Raw genomic sequence first — 20373 nt, forward strand, 5'->3', positions numbered from 1 at the left:
ATGCCTAGTACTTATTCTATCGATTACTTTTGCTGAACTGCTAATTTACATAGACTTAAACAAACAGAAAGACACACACACATATATTTCACATAAATTCAGACACCCAAGTGTAGCAAGGTGGCAGAATCGTTAGAACATCAGAAGAAATGCTGCAGTGCTGGCTCTTCATGTTTCCAGTTCAAATCCCACTGAAGTCAGCTTTGCTTTTACATCTTTTTGGAATCAATAAAGGAAAGTACCAATCAAGTACTGGGGTCGGCACCTAAATTTATAGTTATAGGGCTGTGGGCTGGCACAGTCATTAGATCATCGAAAAATAAATGTTTGACATAATTTCTTCCTATTTATTATATTCTGAGTTCAAATCTCGTCAACACCGACTATACTATTCATCCATTCGTGATTGACAAAATAAAGTAACAGTCCACTGCTCGGGTCAATGGTTATACTTTTCCCTGCTGGGTCGTGCCTAAACTGGAAATTATAATTAAAGGTTGCTGTCGTTATTGTGGACGTTTTTAACAAATTGAAGTTACTATCGAGAGCAGCAGTCAATGATGTTATTATTAAAGGCGGCGAGCTGGCTGAATCGTTAGCACGCAGGACGAAATGCTTTGCGGTATTTCGCCCGTCGGTACGCTCTGGGTTCAAATCCCGCCGAGGTCGACTTTGCCTTTTATCCTTTTGGGGTCAACAAATTTAGTACCAGTGAAACACTTGGGTCGATGAAGTCCCCCTCCCCACCGAATTTCAGGTTTGTGCCTATAACAGAAAGGATTATTGTTGTTATTGTTGTTGTTCCTTAAATTCAGCCCAGCCTTGTGAGAGTGAAAGAGCAAGAGAGAGAGAGAGAGAGAGAGAGAGAGATATAGTAAGTATATGACCAATGGCGATTTACCTGTAATAATACTATTTTTATTAGACATAGTTTATCTAGGAATACATCAGCCTGATGTGCAGGGCCGTCTTAGAAGCATTATAGGCCCCAGGATAAGTCAGTACACTGAACCCTATAGTACTTTTTTATTGACAGCATGCCACAAAATACTTAAATCAAAATTGGGTAATTAGACTCGTGGGGGTCTGCGGCCAACTGCCCAGCGTGCCCATGTTGCGGTGGCCTAACTGATGCTGCTTTTGCATGACGAGGGGCTGCGATTTTGCGAGAAATTTAGCTGATATATTTTAGGAAATCTAACACGCATATCATAGATTGACCTAGGGGCAAAACAACAACAAGAACAACGACGACGACCCCCCCCCCCCAAGCAACAACAACAACAACAACATATATAGCAACAACAACAATAAGAACACCTCTGGCATATTCATTCCTCAGCCTTTAAATCTGCCTCTTACTTCAGCCCTGACAATCATTAAACTTTCTCTTTTCCTCTTCGTCCTCCTCCTTCCTCTCCTCTTGATCATCATCATCCCGTTAGCCCTTCCTCAAACTACCACTCTCTATTAATGTCTATTGCTGTTGCTCAGCACTTAAACCAATTATCAGTTTTGCTGCTGCTGCTACTGCTGCTGCGGTAATTGGTTTGTTCTTAATAGCCGCTGCTGTTGTTGCTGTTTACAATTGTTACAGTTGTTGTTGTTGTTGTTGCTCTTGCTTGTTATACCTCTTCTGCTGCTTCTGTTGCTGTTGCTGGCGTTATAGTCCTTGTTGAATATAACAATTTGGTTGGGATTTATTATTATTCCCCTTTGGCAAACAAAAATAAATCATCATCGTCATCGTCATCATCATCATCATCACGCCGTGGTACAAATATACGAAGCCCAATATACCCATCATGACCACCCTTCTGATTAGGGTACGCCTGGCACATGCATCACAGCCATATGTGCGTGACATGGTGACCCCCACATCAAGGTAAACAGCGCATGGCCTTGCAGATCTGGGTTGGGAGCAGTTAAAATTTTTTTCAGGTAGAGTAACTCGTCCCACTCAAAAGGTCCTTGTATAAGGGCAGTTTAAGGATGATGAAAGAAGTACCCTATTTCTAGTGGTGAATTATTCAAACCCCAAAGAATTCCTCTCAACACATGGCTATGATGCTTCCCCACTACTCCTACTCGTGATCACAAGATGCACATATCATCAGCCACCAAGGGACATGCTCAACTGGTTATGGTCAAACAACTGACAGGCAAATCTGCGATATTGAGCACAATATTTGCTGTAGCTCACTTTTTCACGCCAAATATTGTTATTATTGTTATTATTAATAATATCTTTATTTTATTATTCTTGTTAGTCCTACGGTAGTTATTTTAGATTTATATCCCGCCCTGCCTTTGAAGCATATACTTTGGCCTCACACATACACAGACACACGCACGCGTTATGGCATAAAAGGTTGTACGGACAAGAGGCAAGTATAGAGAGTGCTATCCGAATATCGGATATGTGATACACAGAGGTTCGCAGTTTCCTTTATATAATCGCACATAAATCATAAAAGCCTCCACACCCCAATTCCCGAGTGTCATACTAATACATCTGTTTGTTTTCTACACCACCTTTCTTCGTCTTTTGTTTGTGAATTCTCCCCATATATATATATATATATATATATATATAAAAAAGAAGTTTGAAAACGCCATTATATAAGATTAAGTTTTAATTTTCTCAGAGATATTTTACATGTTTCGGTTCTTGAAAAAACGAACCTTATCAAAAATACATATTTCAAAAAATGTAATTAAAAGAAAAGTACATAATTGTTTCTTACTGGTGTCAACAGAGTCCACATGGAAGCGTTTATGTGTGGGGGCATAGTGGCTGCTTTAGCCATTATATATATATATATATATATATATATATATATATATATATATAAGCTAATGTATATCTATGTATATATGTATTTACAAGCCAAAGAAGGAGTTTATCATATGTTTAATGACCAGTTGCAACTGTTTCGGTAACATCCCGTCTTTGTACCCTTCCAGTACCTTAACGCGCGCGCACACACACACACACACACACACACACACACACACACACAAGTGTGCGTGTGTGTGTGTATATTTGTATGTGTCTGTGTAAACCTACTAGGTAGACATATAATCATGTCTAGTTTACTTATCTCTCTGATATTTAAAAAAATGATAAAACACCCGTCATTGAGTTTCGAACCTTATTGGTGTCTCGTCATAGATGTCTACATCATTTGACCAATCTCAGAGAAACAAGTAGCCAATCTGCTTATCTACGCATCACATCTGATAGCTTCCGAGAACTGGTGCTGTTAATTTGCATATCATTTGTGTGGAACACTTTGTTTAATATCAACAGTCTGTGTAAGTATGTTTGCACGCATATATATATATATATATATATATATATAATACATGAAAAACACATCCACACATACACGCTCATACACACAGACGCCACCACCTCCCCACTCACACACATACACATACAAACTCGGCCACGTGATTCGAGACTCCGGTTACAGTGCTATCAACCAGTTGTTTACAGTCACATCATATCTTTAATATCGAATCGGTTTTAATAGTGACAGCGTTTACTCTATCGACTTATTTCAACGTAACACTGCTTAGGGTCAACAACAACAACGAAGACCTCGACAGATGTAGCACCAATAACAACAACAACAACAACATTAACTATAATATTGGTTTAAGGTTTTGACACGAGGCCAGTAATTTCGGGTGGAGGGGCTAAGTCGATTAAATCGACCCTTCCCTCCAACACCAATGCTCATCTGGTACTTAGTTTATCGAACCCTTAAAAGATGAAAGGTTAAATCGACCTCGGCGGTATTTGAGCATTAACAATAATACTAACAACAGCGACGATGACGACGACAACAACAACAACAACAACATGCGTAGCGAAGACTATTAAAACAACAACATGAAAGAACAGCGAAAACAATAACAACGATAATAGCGCCACCGCCGCTGCCGCCGCCACTTCCGCCGCCACTTCCGCCGCCGCCGCCACCGCCACCACCACCACCAACAACAGCAGCAACAGCTTAACGTCAGCACCACGGCGAATGATAACAACATCAACTCTCCACCACTGCCGCCACAGTATATAATCTCCACCACCATTAACAACGACAACCACCGCCGCCGCCAGCAGTGATACTTCAACCATCACCAACAACACCAACAACAACAACAAACTAACCAGCATCACCACCGCCATCAGTACCAGCAGCAGCAGCAGCAATACCGTCACCATCACTAGGAGCAACAACAGCCAAACCAAAAACAGCTGTAAAGATGCCAGTGTCTTCGTTGCTGGCTTTCATGACGTCGTTACTAATCACAGACCGGAAGTTGTGTAGCGGGTGCCATGTTGGTTGTACCTAGTACAAAGATGTGACATAGCAGTGAAGAGTGCATTGAGAGAAACAAGACAAAGAGACAGTAAACACAAACGAGTCAACGAGACGCTGGGTCTATGTGGTCGCTGGATGTGCTAGAAATAGGAGTTAAATTCTCTCAAACCAGATAACGTCTTAAGAAAGAAAATCAAAGCAAACCAAGCAAAAAAATAAATAGAGAACCGAAGGATACCTCGGACGATATTTTAAGAAGAGATAGCCACGATTGGAAAGCTTTTGATCAGCATAAATGTCTGTTGAATCAACGGTTGGATGATCTGGGGCTAAAACAAAAAAAGGAATAACATCTGCAATAATAAGAACAAGAACAACAACAGTGAAAGCAATTATCGTCCGTAACATCGACACGTCTGGCAACAACTATAACAACAATAACCTCCATAACAGCAGTAACAACTGCTGCTGCTGCTGCTACTACTACTACTACGACTATACGACGACTAAAAATAGTAGGACAGTTGTAATGGTATATATATTATAATAGCAACCACCACCACCACCAACACCCCACACTACTAATAACAACAACAACACAACAACAACAAAAGCAACGACGGCGACAAGAAGATTATCTCAGTAACTGCCATTACGTTTTTGTTTACCACCAACTCCGAAACCATCACCAACGCCACCACCACCACCAACAACAACAGCAACAACAGCAACGAAATCAAACACAACACCTCCACCGAAACAATACCACCAACTAACATCATCATCAACAACTACGACTACTACTACTACTATTACTACTACTAACTGCTGCCGCCATTACTACTGCTGCCGCCAATACTACTATAACAAAAACAACACCATAAAAGAAAAAAAAAACTGTCTGGATATCTTACTGGAGTGTCCCATACTAGTTGGTCAATCCTTCTACCACACCGTTTACTAATATAACCATGTATTTAAAGCTTCAAGGCTCTGTAAGTCACTTGATTTTATATTTAGTTTCTCTTTTTTCTTTCTTTATGTCTAGATTTTAATGAAATGTGTGTATTACTGGTACCTAAATTTTTGTTATTGCTCTTGGAGCACTTTGGTAGCAATGGTGATGGTGGAGGGCGATGTGTGTATGTGTGTGTTTGTGTGTGTTTGTGTGTGTGTGTGTGTGTGTGTGTGTTTTGGGGGTATTAGATCGTCGTCGTTTAACGGTGACGATTCACTTGTTTGATCTACTACATTACCTGCCCCTGAATTAAGTTGATTGACAGGCGCGGCTGTGTGGCAGGAAGCTTGCTTCCCGATCACATGGTTCTGGGTTCTGTCCCACAGCGTAACACCTTGGGCGAGTGTCTTCTACTATAGCCTCAGTCCAACCAAAGCCTTGTGAGAGGATTTGGTTGACGGAAACTGAAAGAAGCACGCCGTATATATATACATGTATGTGTGTGTGTGTGTGTGTGTGTGTGTGTCTTTGCGTCTGTCTGCCTTCCGCCACCTCTTGGTAACCAGTCTTGGTGTTTTTACGTCCCTGTAACTTAGTGGTTCGGCGAAAGAGAACGATTGAATAAGTACTAGGCTTAAGGAAATGAGCGCTAGGGTCGACTCATTCGGCTGAAAAGACCGCAAAAGAAATTCTTCGAGGTGGTGCCCCAGCATGGGCGCAGTCTGACTACTGAAATAAGTAGAAGACACGTAACAGTGTGTATAGTAATGCTGTACATTTTAAATGAAAGATTACAATCACCTCAGCGGGCTTCTATGCAGTTTCTGTCTGCACTGTCTCGCTCATAATATATGGTGTGATCCAAAATCCAACGCAAAGGGGTCGAACCCGCAATATCGACGTTGCAAAGCGAACCCCTTAAGCATTCGACCACACTGCATAGTTTACAATAAGTAAAATGGAATGACCCAAAAATGCCATGCAATGAGGTCGAACCCGCAGCATAGACGTTGCTAAACAAATTCCTTAAAGCATTCGGACATACTGCATAATTTACCGTAAATAAAATGGAATGACCCCAAAATGCCATGCAATGGAGTTGAACCCGCAGCATCGACGTTGCTAAGCGAACCCCTTAAAGCATTCGGCCATACTGCATAATTCACAGTAGATAAAATGGAATGACCCAAAAAATGTCATGCAGTGGGGTCGGACCTGCAACATCGACATTGCAAAGCAAACCCCTTAAGCATTCGGTCATACTACATAATTCAGAGCAAATAAAATAGAATGACCCAAAAATGCAATGCAGTGCGGTCGAGCCCGTAACATCAAGGTTGCAAAGCGAACCCCTTAAGCATTCAGCCATATTGCATAATTCACAGTAAATAAAAAAAATTAAGATTTGTTGGCGCTCATTTTGCCTAAAGGTATTTTATTTTAAAGAAGGTATTTGCGTATATTTAGCTTTTTTTGTTTTTACTTAGTGAGAGTCTGGAGTAAGGCCCAGAGCTGATGACTCTTGCAGCTTCTCTGAGACTCGTGAGTTCGATGTTGTGAATGTTCTGTTTGAAATGTTGTAGCTGAACACCAGCAGGAAAGATATGAGCAAGGAGGAAACTCCAGTGGGATAAAGTTCAGGGGAAGAAAAATTCGGTATAATGGTTAATACAGGGAAGAAGTGGGTGCCAGATTGGTGGAAGTACGAGACCAGCCAGCTCAAAGGTACAGAGGCCATTTTAGTGATGGTAAAAAAAATATCAGAGAGAGGAAACAACATGACTGTGGACCAGAGCGTGGTGTTTGTCTGTTGTGACTGAGTACCACTCAGTTGAGTGACCCCCTCTCTATGTTCGTTTCAAGTTGTGTGTATGCCTAACTGTAACACTGCCTTAGATGGGAAAGCATTACTCCACTTGAGCATCGTAGAGTGCTGGCAGCTGTTAGTGGCTGAAATATTTTCTGTACGTAAAGAGAAGAGCCAGTCTTTGTCGGTGAGATTTCAGCTCAGAACATAAAGAGCGGGAAGAAACGCTACTAAGTATTATATCCAACTCACTAACGATTCTGCCTGCTAGCAAAACATCATGAAATCCGCTCATCAAACATAGGCACTAGAATCCACGTAGGCTCAGCGCTTTTAAAAGACCAAACATCTTATCCTTAATGCATGCGTGTATGTGTGTGTACGTGTGTGTGTGTGTGTTTGTGTGTTCAAAAATTATAAATAACACGAAGACGAAGTAAAAAAAAAATGTGTATTAGGTTTATGCGCAGGAAAAGTAGAAGGGAAAGTCTTATAGAATTGTCGAAGAGAGAGAAAAAATGTAGAGAGAAAAGAACAAACTTGTCTCTATTAGATGGTCACAGCATGATGAAATGATTGGAAGTAGGAGGAAGTCGCTTGAGGCGTGAGTGGCTGGGGGACAACTGAGAGAGGTGACGTGGGGCGTGGGTAGCAAGGGAAACAACAATAGACCTGGCATATGTCTGTGACCACATGCGAGCGTGTGTACGAAACTAATGTGCCCGTGCATAATTTGTGTTTGTGAATGTGTGTATGCGCGCGCGCTCGTGTCCGTATTTTGTGTTTATGTTTCTGACCATGTTTTCTGCTTATGTGTGCGTTATGAGGTTATCTGACATGTGTGTATGTGTGTGTGTGTGTGTGTGTGTGTGTGTGTGTATGCATGCGCGAGTATATATGTGAAGCTGTCATGTGCGTGCGCGTATGTGTGTACACATGTGGTGTCCTTGTTTTCTGTTTATGTACGCGTGTGTGAGGCTATCTGACGCGTATGTGTGTGCATATACAATACGTGTGTGCACATGAAACTACTGTGCACATATATAGTGTGTGTCTGTGCGTGTGCGTTTGTGCGTGTGCGAGTGTGTGTCCTTGTTTACTGTTTTGTCTATGCGCGTGTGCATCAAGCTACAGTGTGTGCCTGTACTGTGTGTGTTCATGCGTGTGTAAATATGTGTATGCGTGTGCACCCGTGTGCGGTTTTCTGCTTGCTCGTGCCTGAGCAGAAGGATGTTGTGCGTGTCATACTGAATAGATTTGTTTCATAGAATAAATACGACAAAATTATGGGTGTAGAGAAGTGTAGGCGAGTGTAGAGAAATGTAGGCGAGTTAGTACGTTCCTGCTACAATAAGTGTGAAGATGGGTAGCACAGGGGATCGTAACGGAAGTGTATTTACTAGTGTGTATGTGGAGTAGGAAGAAGGCGTGTGGGTGGGTGCATATATACGTTGTTTGAACGTGTATGTATGTGTGGTGATGGGTAATGAATTCAAAGTGTTGTGTAGGCGTGTGTGGATGGTAGAGGTTGAAGTGACTATGGGTAAGTAAGAGGTGAGTGGTGCATGTATGTCTGTAAAGAAAGGGCTTAAATGAAAAGGGATGGAGAATTTAAACCGTTCGGGACTGAAGTATGGAGACAGAAAATTAATTGCTCAATGTGTGTGTGTGTGTTACAAATATATAAAGAGAGAGAGAGAGAGAGGCGAGGGAGTGTGACATAAGGTTCTTAGTTCAATTCTTCCACAGAGGGACGAGTTGAGTTCATGAGTTGCTCCAGTTCATTCCTCTGAAAATGAGTACCACCCTAGTTCTGGGGTAACTCTCTTTCTATTTTCACCCACCACATCCTCGATGTCCTGTTGGCCACAAAGGGTGGAATAACTGAGACGGTTTATGTTTGCACGCGACTACATACGTAACTAAAACTATTACCTTGGGCGTGTTGCGTGCTGCCAGGCCATACTCGCACGAAAGTGTCGGCTAAACTTTCTTTCTTTCTCTCTTTCTTTCTTTGTCTCTCTCTCAGAGTGAATTGCGTCATGGTGCTGTTTTTTCACAGACGGTGCCCAACTGATCCTACTTTACTGTGTAGTCAACAAATCAAAAGCAAACAATGCACATGTGCGAAATTAACAAAAATAAAATAGCGACAGTTTACCTATCGCAACCTGTGTTTATGTATGTATGTATGTATGCATGAATGATGTATATATATGTATATATATGTGCGTGTTTGTGTGTGTGAAGCATTATCTAATCCTGTCTTTATCTAAGTAGCCACAAGGATTATCGATCAACAGCAGATTAAACAACAGATTAACAACTTAACTACACACCAACAGTAAATAAATCCCCCTGGCCTAGAACGACATATATATATATATATATATATATATATATATATATATATATATATATATATATATATATATATATGAATGTATACACATATATATAATACATATATATATATGTATTTGTATATGTGTATATATATATATGTTTATATATATGTATATATGTTTATATATATGTATATATGTATTTATATGTATATATATTTATATGTATATATGTATATATATTTATATGTATATATGTATATATATTTATATGTATATATGTATATATATTTATATGTATATATATTTATATGTATATATGTATATATATTTATATGTATATATGTATATATATTTATATGTATATATGTATATATATTTATATGTATATATGTATATATATTTATATGTATATATGTATATATATTTATATGTATATATGTATATATATTTATATGTATATATGTATATATATTTATATGTATATATGTATATATATTTATATGTATATATGTATATATATTTATATGTATATATGTATATATATTTATATGTATATATGTATATATATTTATATGTATATATGTATATATATTTATATGTATATATGTATATATATTTATATGTATATATGTATATATATTTATATGTATATATGTATATATATTTATATGTATATATGTATATATATTTATATGTATATATGTATATATATTTATATGTATATATGTATATATATTTATATGTATATATGTATATATATTTATATGTATATATGTATATATATTTATATGTATATATGTATATATATTTATATGTATATATGTATATATATTTATATGTATATATGTATATATGTATATATGTATATATATTTATATGTATATATGTATATATATTTATATGTATATATGTATATATATTTATATGTATATATGTATATATGTTTATATGTATATATGTTTATATGTATATATGTATATATGTTTATATGTATATATGTATATATGTTTATATGTATATATGTATATATGTTTATATGTATATATGTATATATGTTTATATGTATATATGTATATGTTTATATGTATATATGTATATATGTTTATATGTATATATATGTTTATATGTATATATATGTTTATATGTATATATATATATATATATGTTTATATGTATATATATATATGTTTATATGTATATATATATATATATATGTTTATATGTATATGTGTATATATATGTATATAAATATATCTTTATTTATATATATATATATATATATATATATATATATATATATATGTTATCTGCTGTCTCTTACATGGATATGAATGTCACAATTAGAAGCTAGCTATTATTACTAAGAGGCACTCTAAGCTGGATTAGTGTTAATTGCTATTGCTATGATTAATGTTAGGGGGAACTATTCTTGCGAACTGCTGTTATTGGCTGTGTCTGTTACCAGGTTTTCTATCGTTTCTTTGGCAGTGGCGTAGCTAGGATGTGTGTGCGTCCTCTCTGAGTAGGCCTTGGGTTTCCAGCTTCCATATACCTGTCCCTTATACAGGCTTATGCAGCTGAACTAGAAGAGTCTTCTTTTTTATATTTTTGCTTTTGTTTTTATTTTCAGTCATTATACTTAACTACTACGCCATATGCCCACGGGCATATGGCGTAGTGGTTAAGAGCGCGGGCTACTAACCCCAAGATTCCGAGTTCGATTCCAAGCAGTGACCTGAACACTAATAATAATAGTAATGATTACATCGAATCTCAAAGCGACGAAAATATTTTGGCAAATTAAATTTAAATGTTGAAGTGAATCTAACGGTTTTTGTGTGTTTTTAAATGGCTAAAAACACCTTCCACGCTGGAATTGTTTTAGTTTCAACACACGACCTCAGATCAGGAGATCAGGTCACTTACTATGCAAGTACATCTCCGTAATATATATATATATATGTAAAAATACATATATATTCTTTTCAGTTCTGGGCAGAAGGCCCGAAATTATGGGGGAGGGGGCCAGTCGATTAGATCGACCCCAGTACGCAACTGGTACTTAATTTATCGGCCCCGAAAGGCAAAGTCGACGTCGGTGAAATTTGAACTCAGAACATAAAGACAGACGAAGTACCGCTAAGCTTTTCGCCCGGCGTGCTAACGTTTCTTATTTCTTTATTGCCCACAAGGGGTTAAACATAGAGGGGACAAACAAGGACAGACAAGGGGATTAAGTCGATTACATCGACCCCAGTGCGTAACTGGTACTTAATTTATCAACCCCGAAAGGATGAAAGGAAAAGTCGACCTCGGCGGAATTTGAACTCAGAACGTAACGGCAGACGAAATACCGCCAAGCATTTCGCCCGGCGTGCTAATGTTTCTGCCAGCTCGCCGCCTTAATTTATTAAAATGTTAACGCATCGCTACGCGCGTTTCCTGAAATCACATGTTTATTACCATGATAATCCGTATTCCAGGGGATGATTACAGTGTAGTCCATAGTATCCATGGACATCGGGTGGATCATATTCATGCATTCATTTCTTCGGGCGGCAGAATGAAGAAAGGAACGCGTGAAAATATTATCTTTTATCTTTTATTTGTTTCAGTCATTAGACTGCGGCCATGCTGGGGCACCGCCTTGAAGAATTCTTGTCGAATGAATCGACCCCAGTACTTATTTTTTTAAGCCTGGTACTAATTCTATCGGTCTCTTATGCCGAACCGCTATATTATATATACGTGTATTTATACATATATCATTCCACTGCTGCTGCTACTACTACTACTACTACTACTACAATAACAACTACAATTATAACGTCAAAATGAAAATACAAAATTTGCCACCGCCACCAACAACATAGGGAATACCAACTAACAAAATTAGCGATAATCATAATTACAACGCCAGCAGCCATACCACCAGCATCACAACCACCGCCGCCGCCGCCCCTATCTTCTCAGCCGCCGCCGCCGCCGCCGAACAACAACTGCAAGAACAACTAAAATAATACCAGCAAGACCAACGTGTCCATCGGTCAGTCAAACCTAACCAAGAAAAAACCAAGATCAAAATATCAAGAATGGTAATGGTGCAACAGCTCTGTCACCTAAAACCACCATCACCACTACCACCACCATCAATCACAACACCATCACTAGCACTAACAACACCAACACCACCACCACCGCCAACACCAGAAAGACCAACGTATTCATCAGTCAGTCAAACGTGACCATTAAATAAACCAGGGTGTTCATCTGAAAATAGCCAAAATAAACAAAGTGTTTGACGTAACAAATCAACGCTGTGACAGTTAGTGTCTAAATTTGGTTGTTCTCTAAGACAGAATGTAATTAATTGAAGCAAGTTGGATAAACAGGGTTATTTACCTTGCGATGTTTTGATCGGTTTTCCTGGTTGTAGTTGTAGAGGATTACATGTTGTTGCTCTGTGTGTGTATGTGTGTCTGCATACAGTGGGTGGGGCGGGAGAGATAAGAAGTTTGGTTGTTGGAAGACTAGTGGTTGGTGGTGAAGGGAAAGGACAGATGAAGAAAAAATTACAATAGTAGAAGTGGTAAGGTGGGTGAGACTAGGGAAGGCGTATAAGACGATGAATAAGAAGAAGAAGGAGGAAGAGGAGTAAAAGAAAGAAAAAAGGGAAACAGAAGGGAGAGATAGAAAAAGAAGAGGGAGAAGTGGAGGCAGAGGAAAAGGAGAAGCAGAAGAGAAGGAAGAGGGAGAACAAAGTGGATGATGATGATCAGACGAAGAAAGATGAGAAGGGAAGGAGGAGGAGGAAGAAGAAGGTAGATGTGGAAAACAAGACCGTTGAAGGATAAAAGTAAAAGTAGAAAAGTAGAATGAGTGCGAAGAAGGTAACGAAAAATGGAGAAGGAGAGAGGGGGGAGTAATGATGACAATCTTTAAATGTTGTAGATCGATCAAGAAGTAATCATAAAAGCAAACACAATCTGTCATGTTCTTATTTATCTTGGACACTGGGGTTTAAGTTCGAGCGGTCATCGCATTTGTCTTCTTGCTTTCAAACAATAAATAAATAGATTGTGATCGTGTCCAGTTGGTTGAATGACATATTACGTCTTAACGAAAGAAACGTCGCCAAACAAAATATTGTACTTAAGATTCAGTTCCCGCAACTTCAGGTTAAGCTATAATGTAGGGATTGCTCTCAATTCCAGGCAAATCTATAAAGAAGAAATTGCTTGCTGTTACAGGCTAAACTATAGATAAGAGATTGCTCGCAATTTCAGACAAAGCTTTATAGCGAATAAATTGCTCGCAACATCAGACCAAGGAATAACTAAGAAATTGCTCGAAGCATCAGATAAAGCTATAAAGAAAATATTGCTCGCTACTTTAAGCGTACAAACTGTTCCCAATGTCAGACAAAGTTATAAAGGGATCGCTCACAGTTTCATACAAAACTCTGTAGCGAAGAGAATGGACTTGTTTTCAGACAAATCAGTAACGAGGGCATTATACATAACTTCCGAATAAACCAAAGTGAAGAGATTGCATATTTTATTTGTTTTATTTGAATGGGCAACTCGAGACATTAGATTTCTCTTGAACGCTCGGCATCAAACAAAAAAAAAAAAAGGAAGAAAGAAAGAAAAAAAGGAAGCAACTGTTATCCAAACTTACATAATATAATTTTTGTCGAAGTTGACTCCCAGCTGATTTTCTCGGACTTATGTTTTATTAAGAGTGTTAAATCGAAGAAGTTGAGTTCGTCTTCACATAAGCAAGAATCAAACACGGGGTTCAGATCACTGTTGGCACGCGGCTTTTTCTTCTGTTCTTTTTTTCATCTGGAAATGTTTTAATCAAGAGAGAAATACTTGCTGAACGATTCACCTCCTCCTCCCGCCACACACATACATACACATGTGTACACGAACACATCTAGTTTCTTTAAATTGTATTGCATTCTCGTAACTCAAGTTTCACCCCACACTGATTGTCAGACGAGAACAACAATCTTTATATATTCTATAACATGTACTGGATACATACTCCTTCAATTAGCGATAAAATGTAACGTATCAATATCCAACCCTTACATACGTACATACATACATACATACTGAAAAACAATTCAATGTGCTGTATGATGTGTTGGCATAATTATCATCGCTTGTTTATCGTCAGTCTTATTTTTGATTCACTATTTCAAATGCTTGGAGTAAACTTGGTAAGTTCGTTATAACTCTTCTTCTTCTTCTTCTTCTTCTTCTTCTTCTTCTTCTAAGATTAGCGTGCTTAATGGTTTTAAATTTAAATTGGTATTAATTAAATTAATATCCAATTTATCACCCTTATTATTTAAATGTATTTGTGTGTGTGTGTATATATATATATATATATATATATATATATATATATATATATACACGATGCGTGTGTGTGTGTGTGTGTGTGTGTGTGAGTATGTGTGCTTGTGCGCGTGTTTGTGTCTTTGTGTATGTATTTGTCCCCCTTCACCGCTTAACATGACAACCAGTGTTGATGTTTTTATGTCCCCATAGCTTAGCGGTTCGGCAAAAGAGAGCAATAGAGTAAGTACCAGGCCTTACAAAAAAATAATACAAAATAATGGGGTCGATTCGTGCGACTAAAACTCCTCAACGCGGTGCTCCAGTTTGGCCGCAGTCTAATGACTGAAACGAGTAAAAGGAATAAAAGAATTAACCACAGCGTAGAAAGATGTTACATTACATAACTGAGTCCTAGCTACATTGTGCCTAAATAAAATGACAAGATGAGCATGACGGATACATGTTTGATTAAAGCTCTGTTGTACCAGATCTGATTTGGACCTAAACAACAACAATGACGACGACGACGACGATAAAGACAACTACAATAACAACAACAATCACGCACAATGCAGCCTTTACAAAACAATGAGGGACCTGGCATTTAAGTTGCTTGAAATGGCAGCTAAATCGCTCTCGAATCACATTCAACCTTCTTCAAAAAATTGAAATAATAACAAAACTACAGAACAGATTACATGCGACCATTAAGTCGTTCCAAAGGAGTACCTTATATGGAGGAATTTTAGGAGAGATACCACAGCCTCAAGGGGAAGAAAATGGGCACGGAATTCAGAGAGCTTTCTTAATTTTTGTGAGTACTTCTGTGGGAGTTTAGGGATAGCTGTTATTGGTTGGCACTCCGACGGTTACGACGTCGAGGGTTCCAGTTGTTCCGATCAACGGAACAGCTTGCTTGTGAAATTAACGGGCAAGTGGCTGAACAATCCACAGACACGTGTACCCTTATCGTAGTTCTCGGGGGGGGGGAGATTCAGCGTGACACAGTGTGACAAGGCTGGCCCTTTGAATTACAGGTACAAGAGAAACAGGAAGTAAGAGTGAGAGAAAGTTGTGGTGAAAGAGTACAGCAGGGTTCGCCACCATCCCCTGCCGAAGCCTCATGGAAATTTAGGTGTTTTGCTCAATAAACACTCACAACGCCCGGTCTGGGAATCGAATCCGCGATCCTATGACCGCGAGTCCGCTGTCCTAACCACTGGGCCATTGCGCCTCCACGATAGCTGTTATGACCTCATGGGGTTAGAAGAGGGAAAAGGGATACTGGATTCGTTTTCATATTCTGCATGTTTTTTTTAGTATCCCTGTGGAAGTACTTTATATGAAAGAGTTTTTGGAATAGGTATTACTACCTTAAGGGGTTAAAAACCTGGTACTCCATCGGTTTCAGCGTAGAGGGTTCCAGTTGATCCAATCAATGGAACAGCCTGCTCGTGAAATTAACGTGCAAGTGGCTGAGGGCTGAGCACTCCACAGACACGCGTAACTTTAACAACGTAGTTCTCAAGAAGATTCAGCGTGACACAGATTGTGACAAGGCTGGCCCTTTTGAATTACAGGTACAACTAATTTTCGTCAGCTGAGTGGACTGGAAAATCTTGAAATAAAGTGTCTTGTACAAGGATACAACGCGTCGCCGGGAATCGAACTCGGGAATGACGTTTACGTTCGTGAGCCGAATTCTCTAATCACTGAGCCATACGCCTTCACACTTTATGGTGGAAAGGAAAAGAACAGAGATTCTTTTCCTCTTCCTTCCTTCATCTCTGTCAATATAATTGTGTATTTTATGTTGATGGAATTTCGGACTACCCCATTTTGGAAAAAAACAGGTAAAAGACACAGAAATTGCATTTTTTCTTTCTCATAGCTTTGTTTGTCTTTTAATATTACTGTGTTTCGTACAACCGGAATTACGATTCTAGATTTTTTTTTTCGAAAATTTCAATTGTTTTAGAAACATTTTTGTCACACATCTCTCTTCTCCTGTTCTATTCTCCCTTTTCTTCCCTTTTAAGGTAGGGATAGCCGTTCCAATACTCTTTCTTTTAGTATATTTTATTGTTCTCCTCGATCTTCGAAAAGTACGAAACACAAAAAGACGACCAAAAGCAGGATTTTAACTGAGAATGAAAACGGCGTTGACTATTTGACAAATAGTTTTGGATCGTCTCTATCTGTCCGTCTGTCTGTCTCCCTCTTTGTCTCTCTCCCCACTCTCTCTCTCTTTCTCCCCTCTTTCTCTGTCTCTCTCTCTCTCTCCCTCTCCCCACTCTCTCTTTCTGTCTAAGACATTTTTCACTGGTGAAATAAATCTGTTGAACGCCTCTTCGTCGGTGGAACAATGGTGAGAGATTGTGGCGTCTTAAAGCGTTGACGAAATGGTAAAAGCCAAAACTTAGTTGAAAGCTAAATATGCATGCAAAACCCCTCCTCCTCCTCCAACCACCACAACCACTACCACCACCACTACTACTACTACTTCCACCTCCACCACCACTACTTCTGTACCAGCCAACACAACGCCACCGCTATTGCTGCTCCTGCTGCCTTCGCCGTCGCCACCACCACAACCACTATTACTGCTGCTGCTGCTGTTGCGTCGGCGGCGGCGGCGGTGATATGAGACGCCATTTAATGTCTACACCTTCGCAACCGCACTACGCACACTAAGCTGTCGTAGCTGTTCAACTGAGATGATTCCATATAGAATTTGAACCCTCGTTCGCTTTGTTTATAAGCATACACGGAACGAATCGTCATTACCCAATTAACAACACCACCACCACCACCACCACCACTACCACTACCACTACCACAGTCGTCAACACGTAATATTTGGTCAGCTATGGACACTGTCCGAAGAAACAGCAACAAGTTATCATTGTTATTGTGATGAGAATGTTATTGTTGCTTTGGAATATCCAGGAGAGAAGGTAATGCACAACACACGCACACACATATACACGCACACATACACGCATATGCATGCACACATACACACATGCATAAACATATGCACATACATACGTACATATCTGTACACATACATACTCACACATATACATATGCACATACACACATACATACATGCGCACATGCACACATACACACATACATGCACACATTCACACATATACACGCACACGCACACACACACATATACACGCACACATACACACATATACATGCACACATACACATGCATAAACATATGCACATACACACGTACATATCTGTACACATACATACACTCACACATACATATGCACATACACACACACATACATGCGCACATACGTACACACACATACATACACACATTCATACACACATACTTACACATATGCACATACCCACATGCATACATGCACACATGCATACACACACGGATGCACATATGCACATACGCACATATATGCACACACGGCACATGCACACACATGCACAAACACAGCACACACATACACAGCACACGCACTTACATTCATACATACACATACAGCACACACATATTCATACATACGTACACATGCAAAAACACATTCACACACACACACATATACATGAAAATACATTCATTCACACATACACACGCATACAGCTTACGCACACATACATACACACATTCACAAATACACATACACGCACAAAACATATACATACACGATCACATACACACACATACGCAGAACAGACACATACACACATCTATACATATTCGCACATAGACGCACAATACACACACAAACATACATACAAGCTCATACATATTCATGTATATACTCGTGTACACATACACACACATTCACGTACTTGTACACATTGATACACTAATGCACACACATACCTACATATACATACCTTTATACACGTACATACACACCACTTATACACACACTTACACATGCTTATACACACGCAAACACACACACACACACATGCAAACACACACGCACTTATATACACACACTTCTACACACAAATACACACACACACACACACACATATACTTGTTTACACCTATACGCACATACACTTATAAACCCACACTTTCATACATTTATGCATACATTCATATATATATATATACACACACTCATAAACACAAACATATATGCAAACACTTGTACACTCACGTACACACTTATACACATAGTCATGCACATACACACAATCACACATGCACACAATCACACACACCGAAACATATATACCGAAAACGCAGTTACATGTACTAATACGCCTACACTTATATATACACACTTACATTATACGCATTCACACACATCTATACAGATAGACACTCGCACTCATACACACACACACACACACCTATATGCAAACTCGCACGCACACATGCACACACACAGACGCGCGCGCATACATTTATACACACCAAGGCTGTTATGTGGTCGCTAGGTATTGTAGAAATAGCGGTACTACTCAAATACAGAGGTCCCGGCGCATCTACCCTAACCCTAAAAACTAACCCCAAGTAACTCTAACCCTAAAACTAACCCTAACCCTAACGAGTGTGCACTGTAAAAACATCGTTACGTAGATGCATCCGGGACCTCTGTATTTGAGCGGGGCCTCTGTATTTAAGTAGTGCCGAAATAGCAGCCATATCTTCCTATCGTCTTCAAAACGATGGATACAGTGGATAATATCATAGAAGTTACATTATGTATGAAAAGGCAGAGGATTCCGAGAGAGATGCGCCGAAACAGCCACTCTGACTCACAGGGCCTGCAATTACAGGCAGCAATCTCTGCCCGGACAGCGGTGAGCAGGGATATGGTCTAGGGGCCAAGAACGCTAGAGGTCTCAACAGTAACAAGCTCGACCGTATACCTGTCGGAAAGCGACCGATACCGTGGCGGTTTGCGTTTTTTCTCAGCCGGAGAAGCAGCGGAGCCTGGGCGGGAGGCTGACCTCACCAAGTTGCCGCTGGAAAAGGTACCACAGCATGTGGTATACCAGATCACGTGTCTGTCACCACGGAATGGGAAAATTGTCATATATGGTCTTTTACCGCCCCACTTTGTCCAGCCCCGCTGGCTCGTGCTACGAAAGGGAACCTACGGCGTCTGGGCCATACTTTATGATCTTGTTAAGGGCACCATGGCATGGAAGGCGACCAGCACCATGACAGCATGATAGTGGTTGGAGGCCGAAAGAATATACAGTGGATCCACAGTGGCATTCACGAGGCTCACAAACATGGGCATCAAACCCTTTCCCATTTTGTTTGCTGGGCCAGGAAGGGGATTTATGAGAACATCACACACAAAAATGAATAAACAACACCCACCCACAAAACCAAAAAAAATACTACACATCGTTAACCTAAAATTGTATCCGAAACTACTACTACTACTATTACTACTACTGCTGCTGCTGCTGCTGCTGTTGCTGCTGCTGCTGCGACAACACGAGCATGCAATGTGTACAAAGAAACGCGTGCGCGCACACGCACTTCACGCATACACACACATACGCACATACTATTATATACAGACTTTCGCACGTATCACGTACATAC

At 39.4% G+C, this 20373-nt stretch overlaps 1 protein-coding gene and 1 long non-coding RNA gene across 19 annotated transcripts in view; one reads left to right on the plus strand and one right to left on the minus strand.

Annotated features, from left to right (window-relative positions):
- Positions 1-16491, minus strand: part of LOC128250472 (uncharacterized) — a 59247-nt gene extending 42756 nt beyond the window's left edge. The window contains exons 1-2 of one of the 2 annotated variants that reach the window (XR_016237781.1): positions 16178-16491; positions 14131-14297 (exon numbers count right to left, since the gene is read on the minus strand). This is a non-coding gene — a long non-coding RNA (uncharacterized LOC128250472). Of the gene's footprint in view, positions 1-13994; positions 14298-16177 lie in introns of those variants that run through there. The other variant, XR_008266496.2, reaches the window with a different exon arrangement.
- LOC106883957 (uncharacterized) overlaps positions 1-20373 on the plus strand; it is an 87755-nt gene that overhangs the window by 32455 nt on the left and 34927 nt on the right. For 3 of the 17 annotated variants that reach the window (XM_089338970.1, XM_089338975.1, XM_089338981.1), the window contains exon 1: positions 3481-5332. The exons of 7 other annotated variants lie outside the window; for them this stretch is intronic. The gene's annotated coding sequence lies outside the window, so the exon portion shown is untranslated. Of the gene's footprint in view, positions 1-3480; positions 5333-16635; positions 16658-17412; positions 17762-20373 lie in introns of those variants that run through there. 7 more of the 17 variants (XM_089338982.1, XM_089338984.1, XM_089338983.1 and 4 more) reach the window with 4 other exon arrangements.

Source organism: Octopus bimaculoides, chromosome 21 (genome assembly GCF_046866305.1).
Source record: "Octopus bimaculoides isolate indiv1 chromosome 21, ASM4686630v1, whole genome shotgun sequence".
In the NCBI taxonomy this organism is placed as follows: domain Eukaryota; kingdom Metazoa; phylum Mollusca; class Cephalopoda; order Octopoda; family Octopodidae; genus Octopus; species Octopus bimaculoides.